General features: G+C 36.7%; 1 protein-coding gene and 1 long non-coding RNA gene across 2 annotated transcripts in view; one reads left to right on the top strand and one right to left on the bottom strand.

Moving 5' to 3' along the window:
* Window positions 1-25968, top strand: part of Ir76b (Ionotropic receptor 76b) — a 510549-nt gene that overhangs the window by 425002 nt on the left and 59579 nt on the right. The window lies entirely within an intron of this gene.
* Window positions 18066-23894, bottom strand: LOC145669571 (uncharacterized). Its single transcript, XR_014128214.1, has 3 exons — window positions 23827-23894; window positions 21434-21539; window positions 18066-18280 (listed from the first exon to the last, which is right to left on the bottom strand). It is a non-coding gene; the product is annotated as an uncharacterized LOC145669571 (long non-coding RNA).

Raw genomic sequence — 25968 nt, 5'->3', positions numbered from 1 at the left:
ACTGGGTATGTCACGTCGTTCGCTTCATTGCATCTTACATCCCAATCGGGATCTCGCCGCCTATAGTCGCACAATTTGTCCATGCCGATGAGATGCCGCAGTCAGATTGCCGGCGCCGGACACCGGCATCTTTCCGCGCGATTTTCGACTGCGATGAATAGTTGCCTTGCCGAGCAGTCGGCAAACAGCCGGAAATGAGCTTTAAATGCGCCGGCGCCTCCGTCGAAAAGATGCTGGCACAAGGAGTCGGCAGAGGATCAGAAAGAGGCCTTTCCGACTGTTTTGCCGACTTTGACGGTCGGCAACAGTCGGCAAAGGGCATTTTATTTTACGATTTTCGACCGCTTGCCGCCTCGGCAGAAGGTCGGCAACTTTGAACAAGTAAATTGTCGTTCCGCCGCGGACGGGTGCCGGCTGCCTCCGGCGGCCCGTCACCGTCGACGGCGGCAGTCCCTCTTTCCGACCGCGACTTCCTGATGGAGATGATGATCTCAAATTTTCTTTTCATCACAGATCCAGTACTTCTGAACGCTGCAATCCATCGGAGTATATTGTTTCTATCTGGGACCGTACCTCGACGTTCGACATTAAACTATCGACGGAAAAGACTTTGAACGATGACCACTGAATCGTTGTTTCTAAAGAACTGCTTGACCGCGAATACACGATGCTCTACGCGACATAGCGACTGAATATGCATTGTCTGACCTGTCTGCCAACGGTAGCACAAAATCAACATCCCTACTTGTCACCGAATACTGAAATACTACGGTTTTATAACCCTGCAGAACATGTTACCTCCCCAATGCCTCTTCCAATCTAAAACCGAAAATAAGGGTTTCGTACGTGATTAGATCTTATTAAGATCTGTGTACAAAGCGCTTCGTACGCGATTAAATCTTGTGAAGATCTGTTTGTTTACAAAATATGATGGTTCTAGTTTCTCCTTTCTATGCAGAAATTTGATGACACACACACACACACACACACACACACACACACACACATATATATATATATATATATATATATATATATATATATATATATATATATTAGTATTAGTGACTTGCGTTAATTATACATAAATTATTAGGTTAATTAACAAATATTTAAACCATGAAGCCGAGTAGAAAAAGTAAGTACTGCTGAGTTTCCTTTATTACAAAAGAGAATCGGGGTCATCCTTAAACAATGAGATCATGTTACACATACACGTATAATATATAGTATAAATCTTCACTTTCACTTTTCACACTACACTTTTATTATGCCACAAGTTTCTTCATATCCTTGCCTTGTTCCTCAGAAAGTTAACAATTAAAAACCTAGTAGTACTAGTAGTAATAATAATAATAACTTCCTTTTCTTTCGTTGCATGGACATGCATGCTACAGTTACTTCTTCACAGTTGGTTGGTTAAGAACTTGAGGAACCATGTTAGGCAACACATGCTGATCACGGTGTATTGTTTGTAGAGGTAGAAGTTGTAGTGAACGCTTTGGTTAAGTGAATCGGTTAAAGCGCTGATCAGTTGAATTCGTCTCCCGGCCGATCCTGGATGTTCGTAATTCGTTGTCCTGTGCGCGAAAACTGTGAAGACAATCGACACCAGAATAGCGGAGAATAACTGCAAAAAAATAAAAAATAAAAAGTCAATTACTAAACAATGAAACATAATGTTCTTCTGAAATACAGGGTGTATCAAATAGAATTTTATAACTTTGAAAACTCTATATTAATTTATGTTTCTTTAGCTTACAGACATAGTTTTGGCGTCGTTTGGTAGCAAAATACATCAAGTTTTTTTTACCTTATACTAGTGATGGGCAGTGGGAATATTTCCGCTGGGAAGGAAAATAAAAAATGGGAATATTCCCTGGCATATAAATTCCCGGGAAGGAATTTATTTCCATTTCTTTACTTTATTCATCCAAATTATATGCCAGATTCGTTCCAGAAACAAAAAGATTACCAGAAACAAAAAGAATACCAGAAACATTACCAGAAACAAAAAGAATAATTTTATCGAAATTTATATGAAATTGTGTATAAATTTATTTGATTAAATTCAATAGATAATACACTTATATATTTGGAATCTGCGTATTACGAGATCTATTGAATTAGCTATGTTGAGCTGTCACTTTTATCACTGCATATATACTGAAAATGCAGATATAACCAGTTGCCACCGGTTACTATTTGCTACCAAAATGAGTTTGGGTACAAAACCTTGCGGCCAGGACCTCGCGGCGACAACCTCGCGGACCAAAACCTCGCCTGGGCAAAACCTCCCTCCCAAAACCTCGCGGTCCAAAATCTCTCCGGGCCGAAACCTCGCCTGGCCAAAACCTCGCCGCCCAAAACCTCGCGGGACAAATTCTCGCCTGGGCAAAACCCCACCTGCCCAAAACCTCGCCGCCCAAAACGTCGCGGGCCAAAATCTCGCGGGGCCAAAACCTCGCCACCCAAAACCTCGCGGGCCAAAATCTCGCCGAGCCAAAACCTCCCCTTGCCAAAACCTCGTCTTCCAAAACCTTGCGCCCCAAAATATCGCCATACCCAAAATCTCGCCTGACTAAAACCTCGTTGTAATGATCTCGCGACACAGAATCTCGCCTGGTCTAAATAAGGCGAGACGTTGTGTCGCCTGAGAAGAAATGTCGTCAGGATAAAACCTCTTCACGACGATTTCTTCAATGTAGAATGTTCTATATATTACTATATGTATATATTTAGTAATAACACATAATTACATTAAAATAATCACAAGAAAAATTCTAATGTATGCTTTGGAAATCTATATATATGAAAATTAAATGTCTATGTTTGTTACATTATACCTTTTGAGCCATCCTACCGATCTCAATCTTTTCAACATAGATGAGGTTCGAGCCTAGGATGTCTTTTATAATTTCACTTTGTCGGCACAACAAAAGGGAGGAGCAGTGGGATATATATAGCCGTAGCTAGAGATTTCGCCGCCCCTACTCTCACCAAACCAAGTTCTTCCTTCCTTTTTTTCCTTTTTACTTATAAGAAAAGCAGCAGATATTGTTATACTACACTGAATTTTTATTAAGCTGCAGCCGAGATTTTGGCCCACGAGGTTTTAGCGGCGAGGTTTTGGCAACGCGAGGTTTTGGCCCGGCGAGATTTTGTCCCGCGAGGTTTTGGACGGCGAGGTTTTGTCCCGCGAGGTTTTGGGTGGCGAGGTTTTGGCCACGCGAGATTTTGGCCCGGCGAGATTTTGTCCCGCGAGGTTTTGGACGGCGAGGTTTTGTCCCGCGAGGTTTTGGGCGGCGAGGTTTTGGCCACGCGAGATTTTGGACGACGAGGTTTTGGCCACGCGAGGTCTTGGCCGGCGAGATTTTGAGCGGCGATGTTTCGGCCGCGAGATTTTGTCCGTATCCCACCAAAATGTTCACCATCCTCCTAGGTACTGATCAACACCAAAGTCATCTCTCCGACTTAAGGTTCCCGAGATATGGCTCCTTAAATCTCCCTAAATCGGATTTTTTTTTTTGGCTAATATCTCGGTAATGGTAAGTTCCGTTCCATCTTTGGCGAAAAGTTCCATCACTTCTTTCAGATAGTTTTTGATACTCTATCGAATGGAGGGCTCAAAATTGAAAAATTGACACACAGGCATAGAGAATTTAGTAACGAAGTTTTTAAGTTGAAAATACTTGTTCCTATTTGGTAAGCAACCCAAAGTACACCAGAAACGTAAGGAGCTGCATAACCTACAGGATAGTATGAATATAAAAAATCACTCTATCTTTCAAACAGGCAATTAATATTAATTTATTATTACTTTTAAAAAAATATTGTATATATAAGAACCCTCTTTGAGATAAAATTTATTTGATTAGGGGAAACTACATCGAAATATAAAAACAGTTCTAGATATAGTAGCGAACATGCAACATTCAAGCTGTGATTCTTTTTTAAAGCCAATTAAAAAGTATTGTAACCCTACTATGTATAGCCTACTGTACTTGCAGAGAATTTATGAAATAGAAAGATGCCTTCCTTTCAGCTTACTCGATAACCTGAGTTGGCCTCAGTTCCATACAATTCGAATATCGATGGGCTATTGTAATTGGAAATCGAACGAAACCAAGAACATTGTCATTAAATTATTAATTTTCAACAAAAATTCGGTCAAGGAAACCTACGTGCATACCCTCGTAGATACATACATGAACGAATCCATATCAATGTAACCTTGGGAAAGCTACTGGGATACTCAATGCTACATAATATTGATCCCTTTATACATTTTATTTGTATTGTGATAATAAGCGTGTCCTGTATATACAAAGACAGCTCTCATTTGTTTGTTACGTGCACACAATGACTTATAAATAGTGTAGGAAACCACAAAACGTATCCAACCAGGTTGACTGCACTAATAAACATTAGGTGTATATAATTAAATGACCTTCAAGAAAGCAATGTCATGCTTGCGTTATTTGACAAACAGCAATTAATTCAGTCTTTGCTATTGTGGCCGGAACTAAATCATGGGAAATAATCAACAATTAATGTACAATATGTCTTTTTTCATTTTTTACGTCACTGCAAGATTGCAAAATTTACTGACAGATGTCAGCTCAAGATTTCTATCTGTTTTAAAGTAAACTTTTAACAACTAGGGCATCTTATTATTTCATTTATGTAACATTTATTTAATTTTTTTTATTTTTTTATTTAAGATATTTTCTGAACAATTTATACTGTACTTGCTACCTTCATTTTCTTTTAACAGCCAATCACAAGGTTTCTGATCATATCGAATCTACAGAATTCATCCAATTTTGATCTGTGTTGCTTACAAAACGATCGAGACGAGAAATTCCACAAGTCTTGACTCGAGGGCAACACTAGTTCACCCAAGTCTCAGATTTCAAACACTGTTTTAGTGATAAATCAGAGTTGCCAACTTCAGAGAACAAAATTATCAACTTGCGTCTTTAAAATTATCGTATCCTTGCGGCAATTATCTGCTTCGCTAGGTTAGAAAAAGAAAAATTAGTAATAGGCCTATGTTCCGTTAGCCAGTCACTTTTTACTATTACTAAAGCGCTTGCTGATAAACGATCTTTTTTTTTTTTTTTTTTTTTTTTGTCTTGCTGGTCATTTTCCATTATTTTTATATATCTCCTTTTCCACTCCCCTAAGTTCTGAGCTTGAATTTGGATTTAAACGCCATCGGATGTGTCATTGTTCATCTCAGAGACCCCCGAAAACTATGGATTCGGCAATAATATCGGTGATTTTCGGTCATTTTTAATAACCTCCCTCTCCTCTAAGTTGCACCGTCAAAGAGAAAATGATAGAAACAGAATGATGGGCTAACAATATTTATGGCAGGGATTGGTGCTAATTATGAATATGATTTAAAGATTATTGCATTACCTACACTAAGTCAGCTATCCCAGGCCCGAACTTCATTTACGTTGAAAATTTGATCAAGATCGGTCGCGTGGTTCAAGAGTTATGAAGTAATAAATATAGTCACCTTCAATATATATATATATTTCTTTTGCTGAGGTCGTGCCAAGATATCAGTCCTTGTCCCAGGCTTTTGTGAATATTTCTGAACAAGTGCTTTTTTTTTTTTTTTTTTTTTTTTTTACAGGATGAGGTTGTTAGCCTTACCCAAACCCCCAAGCTGGAGGACCACTCCTAGTCGGCTGTCCGCGACTGCTTATTCAGTATATTCGCAGCTAACCTCTATATTTAGAGGCCTTCTCCTCGATCCGCAACCTGAGGACGCGCCATGTCGTGGTGACAGGAACCCAGGGGACAGCAATCCAGGATTGTGTGAGGGGGTGCACCAATAACTACCAAAATAACCAACCACACTGAAACTCTTCAAAGTGATCTGCGAATATGCGACAATAATCTTTACCCCTGACAAACACTGGTGCATAGAACAGAGGAAATTAATTCAAAGAGGGTCGCAAGTGTTATGCAGGAAAAAGAATATTCCTCTCTCTTCCTGGTTTCTGTTTTCTTCCCTACTTGACAAATGTTATATTGTTTTGCTTGGTGAATTCTTTTTCTTCAACCTTTAGAAAATCGACTTAAACTATTGCTTTTGCAAAGGTCTGCTTTCTTTTAAGTCCCAAACGGAAGCATGGTAGCAGAAAGTTTCGGAAACTGTTGGTATTTTCACTGCTAGTTTATCATTTTAGATAGTGTATATTTACAACGAAGGGGGTGTCTGTATCAGAGGTCTGCGACGGTGTTCTCCATACGTAAATACGACCGGTTGTTTTAAACAAGGTGAAGGTTGATTTATCGGACCACATTACATGTTTCCATTGCTCATGAGTCTACGCCTTGTGGTCCTTGCCCACTGGATACGCCTCTTCGCATTTACTGCTGTGACCATTGGTTTAGCGATTGCGCCCCTGCCATGAATTTTCATTTTATGAAGTTCCCGTCGCACTGTTTTCGATTAAAATGGGTTTTGTAGGCCGGAATTGAGTTCAGACGTAATTTTCATTGCAGTGGTTTTCTTTTTAGCTGCTACAAGACGTTTTAATGCCCTCAGGTCCCTATCTGACAGGATTGTCTTTCGACCACTGTTGCGCTTTGCAGATGTTGTTTGCCCATGAATTGTGTATGCTCTCATGACATTGGACACAGTGCCTTTCGATACCCCCACAATGTTCGCCACTGTTACCACTGAAGCTCCAACCAGACGGGCACCAACGATCATGCTTCTTTGGAAGTCTGTCAGGTCGCCCATTTTACCGTACCACTTTCACACCACGATACTCACAGGTGAACTGGTTATATATGTAACAAAAATATTGTATATTCGTTATGCACTTTATAAATGTCGAAACAAGTATAATACTACTAATAATAGCATTAATATGTAATAAATTTATCAAGTAATCTTCAGTCTAGAACTCCAAATTGGCATCACTGTCCTCACCATTTTTAAAAATCATTATTAAAAGTACTCTGAACAACAACAATATTCCACCCTCTCGTAAACTTAATTTAATTAAAAGTGCTCTGAACAACAACATTCCACCTCCTCGTAAACTTAATTTAATTAAAAGTGCTCTTAACAACAATATTCCACCCCCTCGTAAACTTAATTTAATTAAAAGTGCTCTGAACAACAACAATATTCCACCCCCTCGTAAACTTAATTTAATTAAAAGTGCTCTGAACAACAACAATATTCCACCCCTTCGTAAACTTAATTTAATTAAAAGTGCTCTGAACAACAACAATATTCCACCCCCTCGTAATCTTAATTTAATTAAAAGTGCTCTGAACAACAACAATATTCCACCCCCTCGTAAACTTAATTTAATTAAAAGTGCTCTTAACAACAACAGTATTCCACCCCCTCATAAACTTAATTTAATTAAAAGTGCTCTTAACAACAACAATATTCCACCCCCTCGTAAACTTAATTTAATTAAAAGTGCTCTGAACAACAACAATATTCCACCCCCTCGTAAACTTAATTTAATTAAAAGTGCTCTGAACAACAACAATATTCCACCCCCTCGTAAACTTAATTTAATTAAAAGTGCTCTTAACAACAACAATATTCCACCCCCTCGTAAACTTAATTTAATTAAAAGTGCTCTTAACAACAACAATATTCCACCCCCTCGTAAACTTAATTTAATTAAAAGTGCTCTCAATTGATTTATTTTAGTTTGAATAATTGTTAAAAATCTTACTGTATGTGTTTTATTACTATTTAATGTAAGGATCTTATAAAAAAAAGGATCTGCGCTTACAACAAAATCTTGAAGCCATACGTCACAGTTTCTCCACCCTTACTCTGTCCACTGCGCCCAATAGGATCGCAATGTTTTAAGCCAACAATCATGGCGGAAACGAAAGTAGCCAATCAAGCAATGGCAGAAACGAGAGTAGCCAATCAGACGTTCCGATGCTCGGTTGTTTTTTTGGCTTCATTGATTTAATAGGATAAAGATACATATGGGCAGATCATCTATTTATAACATCCTTGCTTTAATGCACATCTACAATTTATTTGCATATTCAAAAACTGCAAATAAATAAATAAATGTGCGTTCTAAAATGATCATATATTCACCTAGGTGGTTCTCAACCTTTTTTGACTGACGATATACCTTACTGAACATCCAGAACATCATGACACAGTTGTTTGATATTTTTATTATAAATACTAATAATATCTATCAGTGGCGTATTTAGGGGGGATTTCCGGGCTTAAGCCCCCCCGAAATCTTACTATAGTAAAGTATATGAAATATCTTGCAGAATTTTCACATTTTCAGGCAAAGTTCCCCCAGAAAGTTAGCAAAGCCCTCCCCGAAACAAAATCGTAAATACGCCACTGATATTTATTGTAATACTAAAACCAGACAAATGAAAACTTTGAGTTTTACGTCCCACGATTATGCCGGCTAGGCTAAATGAGACGGTGATGATGAGAAATGAATGAAATTGTGGAATAAAGAAAGTGGGAGGAAACGGGAGAACCCCCGAGAAAACCCACGAGCACGGTATTTGTCCGCCACAAAGTCCACACGGCGCGAGCTGGTATCGAACCAGGGACTCCAAGCACCAGAGGTGAACGCTCTACCACCGCGCTCCCCAATACTAAAACCAGTTAGTTTTTTTGTAATGACTGTATAGCACTGAGCATTATTACTGCCGACGGAGGTGTTGACTGGTATAGTTTCTCTCAATTTTAACTAATTATTATTAAATTCTTCATGATTTTTAAATTCTCAAATTTCGCGACACACCTTAGGGAACTGCGCGACACATCGGTTGAAAACCACTGGTATATAGTATTAAGATTTATATTATCGTATATTACGAAAAATTACCGTATGGTTGGCAAGCGTAGTATTAATAAAGCTGTAAATAAATAAAGTAATTGCTCGGACATAATGAACAACATTTATCATCGTTTAAAGATATGTACGTCATTATACACTCTAGTGATAAATGTGATTTAAATGTTGTTATACCACACCCCTTCAAGCACCTCTTGTGACGCGGAAGGATTCTGGATAACTCGTAAGTGAAATTAAGAAACAATTAGGGCACGGTTTTTGTTAATAAATTTACAAAACAATACTAGAAGGCTTTCGAAACGAGACACAAAAAGCGTTTTCGATAACTCGACATGAGACAAGAAAAAAAATCTTTGAGAATCGAGACGAGATGAGACTTCTACAACATTTACGACAAGGAAGGAGAAATTACTCGTCTCGTCTCGTCACGTGTTGTGAGCAACACTAATCTTGACCAAACTAGGCTCGACTTGCTTTGTAAGTATATGAAATACAGGGTGGGCCAAAAGTCAGTTGACAGTCATGTAACAGAAAAGTCTCTTGGGCGAAAGGTCCACATTGGCCATACATGAGGAGTGGAGGGTGGGAATGCCTAACAAACGCACCTGACCAGTGATCACCACGACCGCCATCTTAAAGTCCGCCATTTTGAATATCACTTTAGTTTTTAAATAAGCGGAAGGTATGCGTGCGGAACATGTTTTAAGACTTTTTTTTTTAATCAGGAGTGCAATTCTGCTGTCCATTTTGACTTATCATTAACCGTTGATGAATTGAAGACTCGCTATAGAAAATAATGTAAGTGTCAAAACAAGTAGTTACTGTAACAGTAGAGCAAAAGATAGTAAATTGTGCTTAAGCGTCACAAAATAGAAAATACTATTGCTTAGAAATATAATGTAGCATATAACGAAGTATGAAAATCTAAGGCATTAACGTATTTAAAAAAAAAAAAAAAATAAGTGAAACAATTGCAAGATGGCACTTACATTGTTTTGTACAGCAAGTCTTTAATTATGGCACGTATGTTTGTTAGGTCCCTCCATCCTCCCACTCAGTATCTATGACTTCCACTCTAGCCCAACACTTTTCTGTTACAGGACTGTCACCTGACTTTTTGCCTACCTTGTATTTTTCTGTGTATGCATTTGGTTCCTGAGTTATTGGCCATTAAAATTGCTGTCCGAACTAAGTAAAATTTTCAAAAAAAAAAAAAAAAAAAAACTCACTAATTGCTGTTGAGAAAAGAATGAGCGTGAAATAGATCTAAAAAAAAAAAAAGTGTCAAAAGAACAATTTGAGTTTAAAGGCATTAACTTGTTGAATGATAAGAAAATACAGTGGATAGAAATTGAAGAAAATACAGAAATTTGTTAAAACCCATGAAGAATTATATCATTTTTTTTTTCCCGCAGTCGGGACCCTCATTACTCATATACTACTTTCCTTGAATGTTTGTTTCTCTCCTGGGGGCGCAGTGGCTCAGTAGCAGAACGCCTACCTCTGCTGTGTGAGATCTCTGGTTTGATCCCCGGCCACCACTTTCGCCCACGAGACGAAACAAAACTTTTTATTTCTCATCTTGTCTAGAAAAAATTGTCTCGGTCTCGTGTCAAGTCTCGAAGCACTTTTTTTTTCTCATCGTGTCTGGATTCTCCCTCCCGAAATTCTACTAGTTTTATTTTAAAAATGTATGTACAATTTGGGCGGTATTCAGAGAGAATTCGTTAATCGGTGGTTAGACACAGACTAATTAGTGTCATACTAGATCCTTACTAAGTAAGGTGCATTTTTTGGTATTCAGTGTCTAATTTGAGTACAACTAAAACATTGATTTGGGTATGATTAACTAATATAAACCCAATGCGTCGGTTGAGAAAAATAAATGTGGCAACTACGGAAAAATAGATGAGCGCATGCGTAGTCTGTAAAAATGAAAATACATGAAATACGAAATGCGAACTGTTGTGTCTCATGCTAAACCGTGGGTAAATGATTAGCCTCTGTTCTAGATTAATTAGTCACATGTGATTAACTTCGTCAAATATCTACGTCCTAATCAGAGTCTCTGAATACAATTTTGATACCCATTCATTAGTCAATCCCGTAGTATGGCGTTAATCAGACGTCAAAAAGGACTCTGCATAAGGCCCTTTATGTCTTAATTTTTTTTTTCTTAATTTCATCCACAGGTTATCAATATCCTTCCACGCTTAGATAGCTCCACAAAGGGTTATAAGAACATTTAAATCATATCCATTACTGAAGTACATACGTTGTGTAACGACTTTAAACGTTGATAAATGCTCTGCATTGTGTTCGTACAATCATTTTGTGTATTTATAGTTTTTACACTATGAATCATTCAATACTAAAACAATGTTTCAAAATCTAGATAAGACTTGGATGAACTAGTGTTGCTCACGAGGCTCCTGAAATTTCTCATTTTGTCTCAAATTTCAAAATGTACATCTCGTCTTATTTTCGAGACGAGACGAGGAAGTATTCACCTTGTTGGCAGGGCCAGCCCTAGGCAATTTGCCGCCCCGTACAATGGTATCATTTGCCGCCCCACTTTCTCCCGAAAGAGAAAATCTTAGAAACCACGATTTTAAGGCTGCAGACTACTAAATATTTTTGAAAAACTAATATTTTTTCTTTTGCCCGTTTTTCGTAAGTAGAAAGAGGTAATAAAATGTAACTTACCACAATAATAGATAATATTATTCTACACCCGAAAATACGAATCGGAAGAATTTTCGGTGTTGCCATCCATAGAAATTAAAGTGTGACCAGAATTTGAATTACTCAAAACTCTAGGTAAAGGCAGCGACTAGAAATATGAACTCAACGGTAATTGATGACTTATCATGCTGTCTATGTTTCTTGTTTACTAATTTTTAAATAATATTTCTATTTATTTTATAAATCTTACATAAATTATAACAAAATGAATAAGTTATTAGAAAATAAATAGAAGCATAATTTAGAAAGTAGTAAACAAGAAACATAGACAGCATGAAAAGTCATCAATTACCGTTGAGTTCATATTTCTAGTCGCTGCCTTTACCTAGAGTTTTGAGTAATTCAAATTCTGGTCACACTGTAATTTCTATGGATTGCAACACTGAAAATTCTTCCGATTCGTATTTTCGGGTGTACAATAATATTATCTATTATTGTAGTAAGTTACATTTTATTACCTCTTTCCACTTGCGAAAAACAGGCAAAAGAAAAAATATAAGTTTTTCAAAAATATTTAGTAGTCTGCCCCCTTAAGTATGCTACCTCATCATGAACAACGATGAGAGGAAAAGAGTACTCGCACTCAGAAAGGCATAAACACTGCAAATACAATCTCGTTGTCTGTTTTTTTCTTTGAATATTAATCTATTATGTTAGTGAAAGATAAAGCAAACACATTTACAGAGGAAAAATATTAATCCTTTTTGTAGAATTCAATATCGAGCTTCAATCTCAATATATCAGTTTGCAATTGAAACGCGACTAGCTCTTTTATCTTTATTTCTTGATTTTCTTTCAATACCTGTTAAAAATTTGTTTTAAAAAAAACTTGTTTCCACCTTCAATGATAAGGAACTTGTTTGTAACAAAGACAAGACTAGTTTTCATTATCAAAACTGTGATAACTAACTAAAGGACCAGGTGTTCGGTACTGTTCAAGAATTGAGTTCTTGTATTCGACAACAATCAAGCAATTCATGCTGGGATTTGTTTGACTATTTGCTTTAGTACTGTCCATGTGATCTTAAACTAATGCGACTTAAACATCATTTATGAATTTAGTATTCAAATAGAAGGCCAGCTTAGTAAATTTAACTACTATCGTCATGAAGTCTGTTTCCAACAATAAATATTTATTTTAAATAATATAGTTATGACGGATTTGGCTGCTCCGTGCAAATGCACGTGTTGCACATATGGAAGAACCGGCCCTGTTCGTTGGCAACGTTACCTGCTATGTACCAAAATTCGATTGAAACGATTGAACATTGTGGATTTTTATATCTGACAAACAAACATTTATTAAGCTTATATGTATCATAATCATATTTTTTTAAAAAAAGAAAAAAACTACAAAAAATTATAATAATATATAAGTTTACGTACCAATATCTTGCACCACATACGACGTTTTAGTTGGTGCTTCATGTAAAAACTCCGGCACACAAACGGAAATACATCTGAGTCACTTGACAGTATTTATACCACGGAAACGTGAAACGGAAAACTTGTATGTGTGAGTATGTGTAGCTTATACAGACTGGCAATAATTACGTTAAAATAAAATAAAAACTTCAAGTAAAAATACAAGAGGAAACAATTAAGCTGTCTTCCGTGGCTTCCTGTGTGCTATACTGTTCACTCACTGTGAGGTATGATTCATTTTATATAATAAAAAGATTTTTTTAAAAAAAATAATAAAGAAATGAAAAGCAGAAGAGAGAACGGAATAGGCTTTTTATATGAAGGCACATGGTTCGTTCCACTTGGTGATTATCTGTTAATCGAACGTATTACATGTTCTTTCGTGAAATTCTTATTTAATTAAAGGATTATACTTCCTAACAATGGTGTATTACTAACATCTTTACATGCTATACATTCCACTTTTTTTCGTTTGGTTTTCAACGAAATGAAAGGAATGTTTGAGCTTAACGTCACGCGTTTATGCCTTATGAAATAATCTATGGAATGAGAGTGTGGGAGGAAAGGGCAGAACTCTGAGAAACCCAGATGTTGTCCACCGCGAACTTACATGAGGTGGGATCGAACCAGGGACCCCTTGCACTAGAAGTGAGCGGCAGGGGCGGATTCAGGACCGACTTCTAGGGGGACGGTGGGCTGTCATAATGCTACTTTTAAGGGCTCCAAACTCTGGGATGGATTTTATTTATATATGTAAAACAAGAAAGTTTCCTCTTCTGGGGGGACGATCGCCCCGATCGCCCTCCCTGGATCCGCCCCTGGTGAGCGGTTATAATAAGTAACCTTAAATTCAGAATTTTCATTCATAATTTCAAACATACAGTATGCAGTAGCCAAACTATATTTTAAGTACAAACATTAAACACATTCTTCATCTCCATCGATCAATATTAAAAAATTAAAGAAGTTTCCTTCTGAACTTCCATTACATTTTACAAAACATTTTTTTTACCGTAAAACAATCGAAATTAAAATTATATTTATGTGTACAAATACATAATAATATTACACAAAGTTTACAATTATTACTAGAAATTGATGCTGTCACCCATTTCGAACATTCGAAAAGTACATAATTTCTAATATATTGAAAATTCATTTCTTATCGATAGTATGAAACGTTGTAAATAGGTGTAACTTTCCAAAACTATTATCCAAGGGATTTGTATACAACAAAAGGTAGTTTAACAAAAATTCCAAAATAAGTGTCTTGAAAACAGATCGTACACATAATTATCGCTTTTGGCTGTTGGAATGGTCTGTCCGAGCAGCTTGATAAAAATTCAGCGTAGCATAACAAAAGCTGCTTTTGTTATTTATATTTAAAAAAGAGAAAAGAAAAGCTTGGTAAGATGAATGTAGGGGGTCACCGAATTCTATTTCGCCCTGGGCGCCAAAATCTCTGGCTACAGCTCTGGTTACTTCCAATGATGATATTATGAAAATTTCAATAAAGGTCTCAAGGAAATTACGAATATTTCAATATTGTTTCTAGATATTTTAATACTGTTGTAATCTGTAGAAATAGATGCCTTACATGTAATTAAATGTGCAAGTAACATTGGGATCCACAAACTATCGTAAAATATAGGTGATTTCAATGATTATTACTATTTATTCACTTTACAAGGTTTTCCTTAATAATATAGGAAAATTCTAAAGAAAAAAATAACATAATTTATTGTTAGCTATTGTCGTTTTTGATGTTATCGATTGAAGTACCTTTTACCTAGAAGATTCTATACAATGTTCTGAAAGAAGTTACGTGCATACAAAGTAACGAAGAAAATAAATTCTTTATTCGTTATGTTTGATCACGTGTTTCTGTACATTATTTTGTTCATCGATTACATATGACAGGTAAATTTTTCTTTGTATTCATGAAGGCACAATATTGCATGTTATTACTTCCCCTCGCCTCATTTAAATAGATTTTTTTTCCCACTGTAGATGTCCTTCATTTAACCTTAAAATGGCGCCTACTTGTTTCGCCTAATAGTGTTGCCATGTCCTAAATACCCATTAGTTGTTTTCAAGTGAATCTATTTAAAAATAGCTATGTATTATTTGTGACATTCACATAATGTTAATACGGTACGTAGATATTTTTCGAAGCAGAAAGAAGGAACAAAATACTAAAATGTTTCTTTTCTTCCAGTAATGCGCATTAAAGACCTCATAGATGGCTCTGAACATTGTGGGCGGGAAATACTCTGATTTATAGGAGTAAAGAAAAAAGTTTTATGAATTGCAGAACGAAGTGAAGCATTTATTTACCTAATATTAGGTTCTGGTAAAAATACATTAATACTTTATTCCTTAATTTTCCAATGTGTACAAATTGTAATAAATTTCATAATTTAGTTAGTATATTACTGCTTATGTGAATTTGCAACTTCTGTTGCATAGTATAGATTAAGTTTGGTCGTTGTAGCTTCCGTTAAGATGCATAAACTCGCTGATTTGAGATGGTGTTTTCCAATCTCTGCAAAAGGCCAGCTAGAGAGACACAGAAAACTGAAAGATTGTACCATATAGGCAAAATTACATAACGAAAAATTATGGCTATTTTTCACACATGAACCTGTTTTCTACGTTGTAATATTAAATATTTGTTCTTATTATTTTAATATACCTCATCTACAATTACTCCTGTTTCATTTCCACCTATCACTTCTAATTGTTCGTCATAGATGTTCCTTAGTTTCATGTTTTCTTTGCTCTTCCTTCTATGTATGCATATACAGGGTGTTTCAAAACAACACCGACAACGTTTGGAAGGTAATTCCTGATACAAAGATAAAAGGAAAAGTAGGGCTATAGACCAAGCTGGGTGCACAAATGCTTCCTTTCAGAGATATAGACTGCCGAAATCATTAAAAAAACAAACTTAAAACATCAATAGCTTCAAAACTATAGGACCTACCATAGTCGGGTCAAGACTTCACTTAGAAACTAATATGTGCCCTACCCAAATATCCATGTTTCAGAATCTTGCGGTACTTCCGCAACGATTTTTATAGAAGAAGTGCTGAGTACTTCAAATTATATGCCCGTAGGCAAACTTCCTCTATAAAAATTGTTGCGTGAGTACAACAGGATTCTGAAACATGTGATTTGGGATAGCGCACATAAGCCTATTAGTTCGTAAGTGAAGTCTTGGCCCGACTTCATTTACGAACTAATAGGCTTATAGTATTGGAGCTAAGAACCTTTAAAGTTCATTTTTCATGTTTTCGGCAGCCTATAACTCCGAAATTACGGATTTCTGCGCCCAGGTTGGTCTATATTTTTAATCTTATCTTGGTGCAGGAATCACCTCCCAAACGTTATCGGTGTTGTTTTGAAACACTCTATATATTGTATTACTGCGCAAAATTAGTGCCTTTAAACTGTTAAGTGTTGCAAACTACACAGTATTGACAAAAAAAATGAGTTCTCAGTGCGATGGAGGATATAGCTTTGCAACTGCTACTCAGAATTCGATAACGAAGTGTCTTTTTTGTTTGCTTTTTGCACATTGAGGATAGATATTCTAGCAAACGCTCAGCTTTGCTGCCTTAGAAAATGTTTCTTGAGAAATTCAAAGGAGTTTCTTAAATGGGTGCAGATTCACTTTTGGAGGGCTGAGTATAAATACAACGTGTATGGCATGAAAACTACAGTGCATAAAACACAAATCAACTTGTGCTAGATGACAACTAAAAAGCACGAATGCTACTAACCAGCTAAGGTCGGGGGGGGGATGCGTCCGTAGGAACCAGGCACCTCAATGACGATGAACAAACAAAGGATAGTAGGGAAAACTCCTTGTGGGATAAATGCATACATGCTTTGCGTATAGAAGGCATTTCTTTGTACCCTCAGGAATCGACATCAAAATATGGTCCCACTGCAGACACATTATACTCGATTCATAAAGTAGATCTTAACCACATTTAATTAAAATGCGACTTCGGTTTCGTTTTCTTCCTCTGCGCATTTCTGTTTTTCATTATTGCAGCATATACGTCCTAAGTTAGTTATTAAAACAGTGGGTTTGAAACACTGATACATTACGCTCTATTGCTGTTTACTTAATATTACGTCTCATTTGTCTGTTTACGTCTCACATACTAGCCTCGGTGCTGAAAATAGCCGTAAAACTGGCTAGTTACTTACCTTCCTTCCTAGTATAATGGTTAGGACATGTGCCTGCGGTGGACGAGTTCGCAGTTTTAAACCCCGGTGTGAGGAAAGAGAACTCATTGCAGTAGGTTAGATCTCCTGCAATGCGTTCCTGACAAAAACACTTAAATGCAAAGCGACTAATTAAATCAGTTGTTCATTTTCGGATCTTAAATCCAGCTAGTTATACATGTTGATGTTATTAATAAACAATCTCGATTAGCATTACCAGAACGAACTTAATTTTTCCCCCGAAATTTATGTGAAATTCTATATTAAATTTATTTGATTAAATTTAATAGATAATGCACTTACACATTTGAGTATTAAAGGATCTATTGAATTTGGTATATGGAGCTGTTACCTTTTTTCACCATATTTATACCGTATATAGGGCTACTGAAAATGTAGAAATAACCAGTGGCCACCGCTTACACTTTGCTACCAAAATGTTCACCATCTTCTTAGGTATTGATCAACACCAATATAATCTCTCTATGACTTATCATTCCCGAAAAATGGCTTCTTAAATCTTCAGAAATCGGAGCTTTTATGGCCAATATCCCCGGAAGGGTTATGAGTAACGCGAAAAATTCCATCACTTCTTTCAGAGAGTTTTTGATGCTCTGTCGAATGGATAGCTCAAAATTGAAACAAATTCTGAAATAACAGGCGGACAGACACACACAGACAAAGAGAATTCGGTAACGAACTTTCTTAAGTTCGTTGCATATACATACAAGAAATAAAACCAAATGTTTATGTTGGTTTCAAGAGAGAGAGAGTGAGTGAGAGTGAGACAAATAAAACATACTTCTTCAAATTTTTATTATGAAATAAATATTATCAATTATATTACAAATCCTTAATCACATTCAGAATTTTTTTTAGAACATATATGTTTTTTTAAAAAAGAAAGAAATTAGGAATTTAACCATAAAATCCGACTCCAGGATAAGGAGCTATTCCATATCCAATACCATACGGTGGGGGAATTCCAAACTTTATGAATGGGAAGCCAGGAAACGGAAAGTAACCTAGAAAAGAGACAATAAGCAAATTAGAGTGTATTAAAAACCAAAAATTATAATTTCAAGAAATATCTTTAAGTAACCATGGTCCTCAAAATTAACCAAAATACAATGAAATTAGGCATAGTCCGTGTTGATCGTGAGATAAGAAGTACACTGATGTCCAAAATGATTGTCGCACATCTAGACTATAACTGTCTTCTTGTAAGAATATAATTTGATAATAATTTTGCAGAGCACTTTTAATTTGCGTATAATCGGGAAATGTATATTTGTGATAAATTTCATAGGAAAAGAATTATAAATACGAAAATTAGAATGAGTAAAACAAAATGTTGCTAAATGGACAAGAAAATTTTATTTTCGTTTTATTGTTCTTATTTACTGCTCTTTTGACATGAAATTTGGCACATACATGTCTTTGCCGATTATACACATACTAACATTATATGAAATACCGGGCGAATTCATTATTAAATTATATTCCTACAACAACACATTTATAAGCATGCGACAATAATTTTGGATGTGTGTGTACCTCTATAAATTCGAGGTAAGGCGAGACTTAATTCACGCAAGTCTTTGCTCTCATATACTGTTTTAGTGTTACGTTATTTATAGTTTAAAAACTACACATTGATAAAGTGATTATATGAAAATAATGAAGAACATTAATCAACGTTTAAAGATATGCAAGTCATTAGACAATAGTATACATTTCAATAATAAATATGGTTCAAATGTTGTTATATTATATTTTTGGTAGACCTCTCGTGCCGCAGAAAGATTCTGATAACTTGTACATGAATTAAGTCAAAAAAAAAAAGGTTATAAATTTTGTATTGTACAGTACATAAATTTACAAAACGGAGGTGTTGGGAGATAACTTTGAATTCTGGAAATGTTCGTTGGAGGAGACCGAAGGAAGACGCTGGAAGATAATAGTCCCTTAAGGGTCTTCACTACAGCGAAATTAAACTACCGCTAATTTTAGAGTTTTTTCTGTAATATCTTCAAAACAAATAAAAATATTCGAAAAGCAGAAATGTAGTGAACTAGACAAGATGATTTTCTATGTGATACCTTTACCACAAATTCACCTGTCTGCTTTTGGTATGCCACTACTTGTAGAACCCGCAGAAAATGATAAATCTATCTACAGTTGCAAATCGAAAGCAGATAAGTGAGTTGTGATAACGGTATCACATACAAAATCGTATTGTCTAGTTCACTACATTTCTGCTTTTCGAATATTTTTATTTGTTTTGAAGATATTACAGAAAAACTAAAATTAGTAGTAGTTTAATTTCGCTGTAGTGAATACCCTTAATAAACTACTGGCTCATGCCAATGATAAAATATAATTAAAAGAAGCTAAAAAGAATAGTATATACCCCCTGGGGCCTCCTTCAGTCGCTACGGAGAGTCAAATACTTCATTATGTGGCAACGTCGTAGATTATCTTGGAACCATTAACATTCCTTTAACTATCCATCAAGCAGTTACATCGATTGTTACGCTAATAAATGGTGCTAATACCATCCTTAAGTTTACCTACTGTAACTGCCATCTAGAAAGAATCGATTTAACTATTTGATGGATTGGTAGATCTACTCTGTGGTTCTTTATCTGCGGCGTTGCCATACAGTGCAATTCGCGTCTTCAGACAAGAACCCGAAAGATATACAATTTTATATATTTTTCGCTTTATTTTGACTTGTAGAATAGTCCTCTGTAATCCGTGGGCGCCATTTTTAGAACGCCCATTATATGGTCAAGGTATTATATCGTAAGACCTAACTAGCAATACTAACTCAATAAATGAAGATAATTATATACTGCAGCACCCAAAAAGAAATTATGGAGCTGTAACAGAGAAACGAGAAAAAATTCGAGGCAAGAAGAGCTTTTCGAAAATTGAGACAAGACGAAAAGATGAAAACCTTGTTCCTCGTCTCGTCTCATCTCGTGTTGTAGGCAAAACTATTTCTAATACTTTTGACGTAAGAAATGTTACACGTTGAAATGAGTCTGTGTGACACCATGACTTTGTGAAGGACTATGTTAATATGCCTTAACTGTATCAAATCATATTTGCCTTGCCAAATGAGTTCAACGTTCGATGAACAAAAAGTTTGATTACTTATACCGGTATAAGTAATATATCAGACTCTACCAAACCAATCTCTTCACCCAAGGAAATTAAACACTGGCGTCGTCACCGTTACGCAGGCCCGTATCCACGGGGACACGGGGGACCGGCTCCCTAAATTTTTACTGTCCCCCTAAAATTGTTCACGGTAGGCTTGCAAATGAACTTATAATATGATTGGTTCCCCCCCTAACTTCTGCCAACCCCCCTACACTTTTGGGCTGCTACGAGCCTGCCGCTATGTAGGACTTAGAGCCCTTCTATTGCAAGTGTGCTTCTCCTGGCGTTGCTGTCGGTGTGTGTTTTCCCGTACCCACCTCGAAACAGGGGCGGATCCAGGACGGACTTCTTAGGGGGCGGTGGTTTGTAATACTGTTACTTAGAGCTACTTCTAAGAGCTCCAAACTCTATTTTATTTATATATAAAATAAGAAAGTTTCCTCTTCTGGGGGGCGACGCCCCCCTGGATCCGCCACTGCCTCGAAAGTGGAGGAACAAGCCGCTATGGCTGATATCCTTCAATAGTTGGATCCAGACAGGGTTGCCACATTGAAACATTCCATATTATTTCATAGACTTCGCTGTGCACTATCTTGTTAACCATTCTACGTAGCTTACGATCCTCACTCGTCAACGCCAAACGACTGAATAACGAATTGGTAACATAGCTGAGGTCTTTCACGTCTTTCCTCAAAGCAAAGGGACGGTTTCCTTCGTAGGAGGCCGCCAGGGGTGGGGTCGAAGTATGTTTCATATTTTTTCCGAGGGCACAGTTGAAATAGAAAGGATGTAGCAAGTATGCTACTATAGTTTTTTGTAGAGTAAAGAACGGAGATTTTTCTGGATACCGAAATCAGTGATTTTAACGTAAGGAGGAAAATTGTCAATGAGCTTTTTTCTCCCCACACTAGCAGATTTTTTATTTATTTATTTTTAAGTCACACTAACTTAATTTCCACGAGTCTCCGTCAGCGGCAAATAGCACACAAGTAAATGTATTTATTTACCTATTAAACCAACTCCAGCCTCAGATTTATTCAAATCAGCGTTGGGCTTCTTCTCCTCCTGTCCCCAGACGAGCAGCACCATGGCAATCAGTAGAAGGATTATCACCTGAAAAAGTAACACATAAAATAATTAAATAAACCATTTTCTTCTCTACCGTTAGTTGGCAGCACTGTTACTTTAGGTTTATTTTTTTATTAATAAAGTTTGATACAGTCTTCAGCTAAAGGGCTCATCTTGCTCTTATCTGTTCTCTCATCGCTAATTGGCAGAGACTCACGTGAAGACAGTTAATTTAACTATGTTTCTAAGTGAGCCACCTCCTAACTTGGCCTGATTTTTGTACAACCTCGAGTTTCCCATAAAATATGTATTCTGTCACTTTGTACGTTGACCACTTGTCTTATCTCGATATTTGGACAAATAGCAGTAATGTTATTCTTATGTTGTTTAATGGTAATTTTACCTCTGTATGTTGAATATCTTAGCTTTGAACTCTATCTTTCATCATTTGTTGTAAATTTTTGGCATGTTTTATGAGATGAAATGAAATATTTCAGATTAACGTCTCATGATTATGCTAAAGGAGACGAATAAATAATGGAATGAAAGTGTGGGAGGAAAGAGAAGTACCACGAGAAAATCCACGGACGCGATGTTGTCAATCACAAATTTACTTGGCCAGGGGTTATCAGAGATAAGCACACTCAACCACTGAGCCACTGTGAATCCCATGTCAAGGCGAAAACTTCGGTTTTTTTTTTTTTTATGTCGGTTAACAAATTATTAAAAAGCACGTGTTCTCAAACTGAACCTCCCTGCCCTTCTCATATGAACCTCGCCACTGGTTCGATGGTTCGATCTCGTGTAGACTCGGTGCTGGGAAGGGACATTTAACTACAATCAACTAACCAGAAAATTGTGAAGTTGAAACACTATAAAAGTTATTTCCAACTAAATGCTATGTGACGTCAAACCAGGCCCGTAGCCAGTCCAAAAATTAAGGGGGGAGCGGTAGAAGTTAGGGGGGGGACCGACCCAATCATGTTATATTTCATCACCATATTATAGTTTATTTGCAAGCCTGCCGTGAAATTTTATGGGGGCCAGCCAAAGTTTAGGGGGGCCCGGCGCCCTGCCCCCCGTGGATACAGGCCTGCGTCAAACCATGTTTCTCCTCTTCCCTGTAAATCACATGAAAAAGATAAGGAGCGAGAGAAAGAGAATTAAGGACTTACAAATAAGGATATTGATAGTGTTGTCGATGGTATGCAACTCGTTGTATCCATGACTGCCAACAATTGTTCATTTCGAAACTGAGTTGGTTCTGTTGTAAACCGCTCACCTCTGGTGCGTGGTCCTTGGTTCGATCCAAGTTCGCGTCAACCAGCCTAGGTAGTGGAAAAACACTGTATGTTTCTTCCCACTCTGTTCATTTCGCCATTTCATTCATTATCGCCCGTAACTATTTCCCTTAATCTCGAAGCACAAACGCGGGACGTTAAGAGTCCTCACTACAGCAAAATTAAACTACCGCCAATTTTAGAGTTTTTCTGTAATATCTTCTAAACAAATAAAATTGTTCCAAAAGCAGAAGCGTAGTGAACTAGATAATACGACTTTGCATGTGATACCTTTACCACTATTCACCTATCCGCCGGCATACCGCTATTTACAGAACCCACAAAGAAAATGCTAAATGTATCTACAGTTGCAAATCGAAACCAGACAGATGAGTTGTGATTATGATATCACATACAAAATTGTATTGTCTAGTTCACTACGTTTCTGATTTTCGAAATTTTTTCTAGTTTAGAAGATATTACAGAAAAACTCTAAAATTAGCGGTAGTTTAATTTCGCTGTAGTGAAGACCCTTAAGATTAAAAAAAAAATGTTTATTCCATTCTTTTATCTTATCCCCACATTCGTTAGTCTTATTGAATTAGAAACAAATAAATCTATCAACTTTAGGTCTTACGATTATGCTGGCTAGGGTAAAGGAGACGGTGATGATAAGAAATGAATGAAATGGTGGAGTGAAGCAAATGGGAGGAAACGGAAGAACCCTAAGAAAACCCACGCACATAGTGTTTGTCCATGGCAAAGCCCACACGACGCGAGATGAGATCGAACCAGGTATCCCATGCACCAGAGGTGAATGGTCCCACTGAGCCACCGCGGTCCCTCTTTTTGAATTAAATAGTGCCCCGTTCAACAGCGAGGACATATGAGACGTGAACGCATCTTTGATGCAGGAAACTCGTGTTTGACTCCCGGTAGGAGCTCAAATGATTTGGATTCTACGTTAACGCTCTAAGTTTACGTCTCCTGTTGCGTCGCCACTGAAAAGGACACTAAACCCTAATCAACCAATGATAATTAACTGTACTCACCGATAATTTGGCTGCCATATCTCGAGGAGTGAGATGCCAAGCCTGTTTCGTGTGCGAGAGAGCTTCAAACCCTAATGCTAAGAGATCATTATCTAACTGCACTTATATAGAGAAAATTTTCTCCATTTTTTTGCCACAAATTTTTGGATGCAATCCTTCCGAATTATTATTCTCCGTGAGAAAATTTGATCTGTTTTCGTTGTGCAAACACAAGGTTATTCTTACCGAAATAATATTAAAAGCGAAAAAAAATCTTTCACATGGGAAGTGTGAAGAAAAGTGTATAAAGATCTGCAATTCCATTTCTGTCTTTCTGTAACACAATTATGCACTTTTATTGCACCGTCCAATATGTTAAGTTAGCAGGCAATAAAACGACAGATCTTACAGTATATTTTTTTTTAAAAAAATAAAATGTGATTAAATATACGTATCTTAATTCGTTGTCACAATGTGAAATTGTGCTCTGTATCAAAGAAAGTGGAAGAATAATACATTACGATTTCTTCTTGACAATGATACGGTGAAGGAAGCAATTTGGTGCAAAAACATGTTACTACTCCATGTCAAGTTGAGTTGTAAGCGAAATACAAATTTATGGTAGGTGCTTTTAGTGTGGTTATAGTGTGTAAAATACTGTTGACATCACTTGTTTATTTTCTCTAAAGCTCCTTGGATTTTCTCTTTTGTCGTAAGTACTGTTTCATAATACGGGCAAAGTTAGCAAAAATTGGCCAATTTTTTGAGTCTCAGTTTTTGACGTAAATTGCATTTATTTTCAGGACGCTTCCATATAAGATATCTTCTATGAATAGTGCGGGAATTGCAAAAATGTTAAATCGTAGGTATCTGTGTTCTACAAGCTTTCCAACGATGTATCAATCATGACTCTGTGACAGACACATACGCAGAAATTTATTTCGGGAAGGGGCCAAGGGTCTTTGGGTAGGGTTTAAATTCAATATGAGGATAAATTACATTAAAACTTATAAAATTGTCCTCTAAAATTAGACTAAATTTACAGAAAAGTCAAGATTTCGGGGAGGGTCCGGATCTCCAGGACCCACCCCCTGCGTACGTCCCTGCTCTGTGATAATTAGGGGGGAGAGATCACCAGGGTCGCCAACGCGAAAGTCTGCAACAGCCCTTCGAAAATGATATACTTGAACTTTTTTTTTTTCAATGGAAATTTCGTTTTGAATTTTTCTCTCTTTTCATGTTGCAGCAATGGTTACCACTTTTTAATATTATTGTCACAAGTGTCTTGCCTACACATTGGTTTATCATTTTGTCTTCGTAGGGTAGCTGTAAGTTACCAGGATCCACCAAATTCAATTTTTTTAAATATATTTTTCAGCAGTTTTTGTTCCTTCCTCTTCTTCTTCTTCTTCTTCTTCTTCTTCTTCTACGAATAGGACTGGAATTGCACAAATGTTGCCTTATCGAAATCTGAATACTATAAGCTTTCCTAAAACGTATCAATCATGATTCTGCGATTATTAGGGGGGTCATAACACCCCCAACGTGAGACGCTACGATTTCGGGTTCAAATCCGTGGCCGATGTTTAAAGATTAAACGTTTTATTTTGAAACAAGAAACAAATCAAATAGCGTTCCAAATCTCCTTTCAAACTTACCTGAGTTAAGGATGTTCGTTTGTCATTCGTAGGAAGGAAAGCTTATCGCAGCGAAACTAGTAGCGACATCATGTGTTGGAGAGAAGAACTACTTCTGTAAACACTTATTAATGAACATGGTGTAAGTAGTAGTGACCACAAAAGTCGAGACCACAAAAGTCGGTTTTTAGAGGAACCGAAACAGGTTTTTTGAAACTTTTCAGAAAAGGGTATTATTTAAGAACTAGTTCGGTTTTATATCAGAAACCGATTCAATTTTCTATCAAAATCTAAATGTCGGTTTTTGAGTTTTTTTCGGTTTTCAGTTTTTCTGGCTTTTATAAAAAACGTTTTCGCGCATCCGTAGTCCTGAGTATTTGATTGCATCCAGTTTTTGAACATTACACTGCACGTAATAAATGTACTGGTTCTTCTCTTGTCATTGAAGATAACAATGCATGTACTATTAAAAAAAAAAAAAAAACAATTAGTAAGTTTCCCAATTGGAGAAAAAAAGGAAGTAATA

Source organism: Thermobia domestica, chromosome 14 (assembly GCF_964235325.1).
Source record: "Thermobia domestica chromosome 14, izTheDome1.hap1.1, whole genome shotgun sequence".
Lineage (NCBI taxonomy): Eukaryota > Metazoa > Arthropoda > Insecta > Zygentoma > Lepismatidae > Thermobia > Thermobia domestica.
Note: the sequence above shows the minus strand (reverse complement) of the source record. Positions and strands in the feature narration are given on the sequence as shown.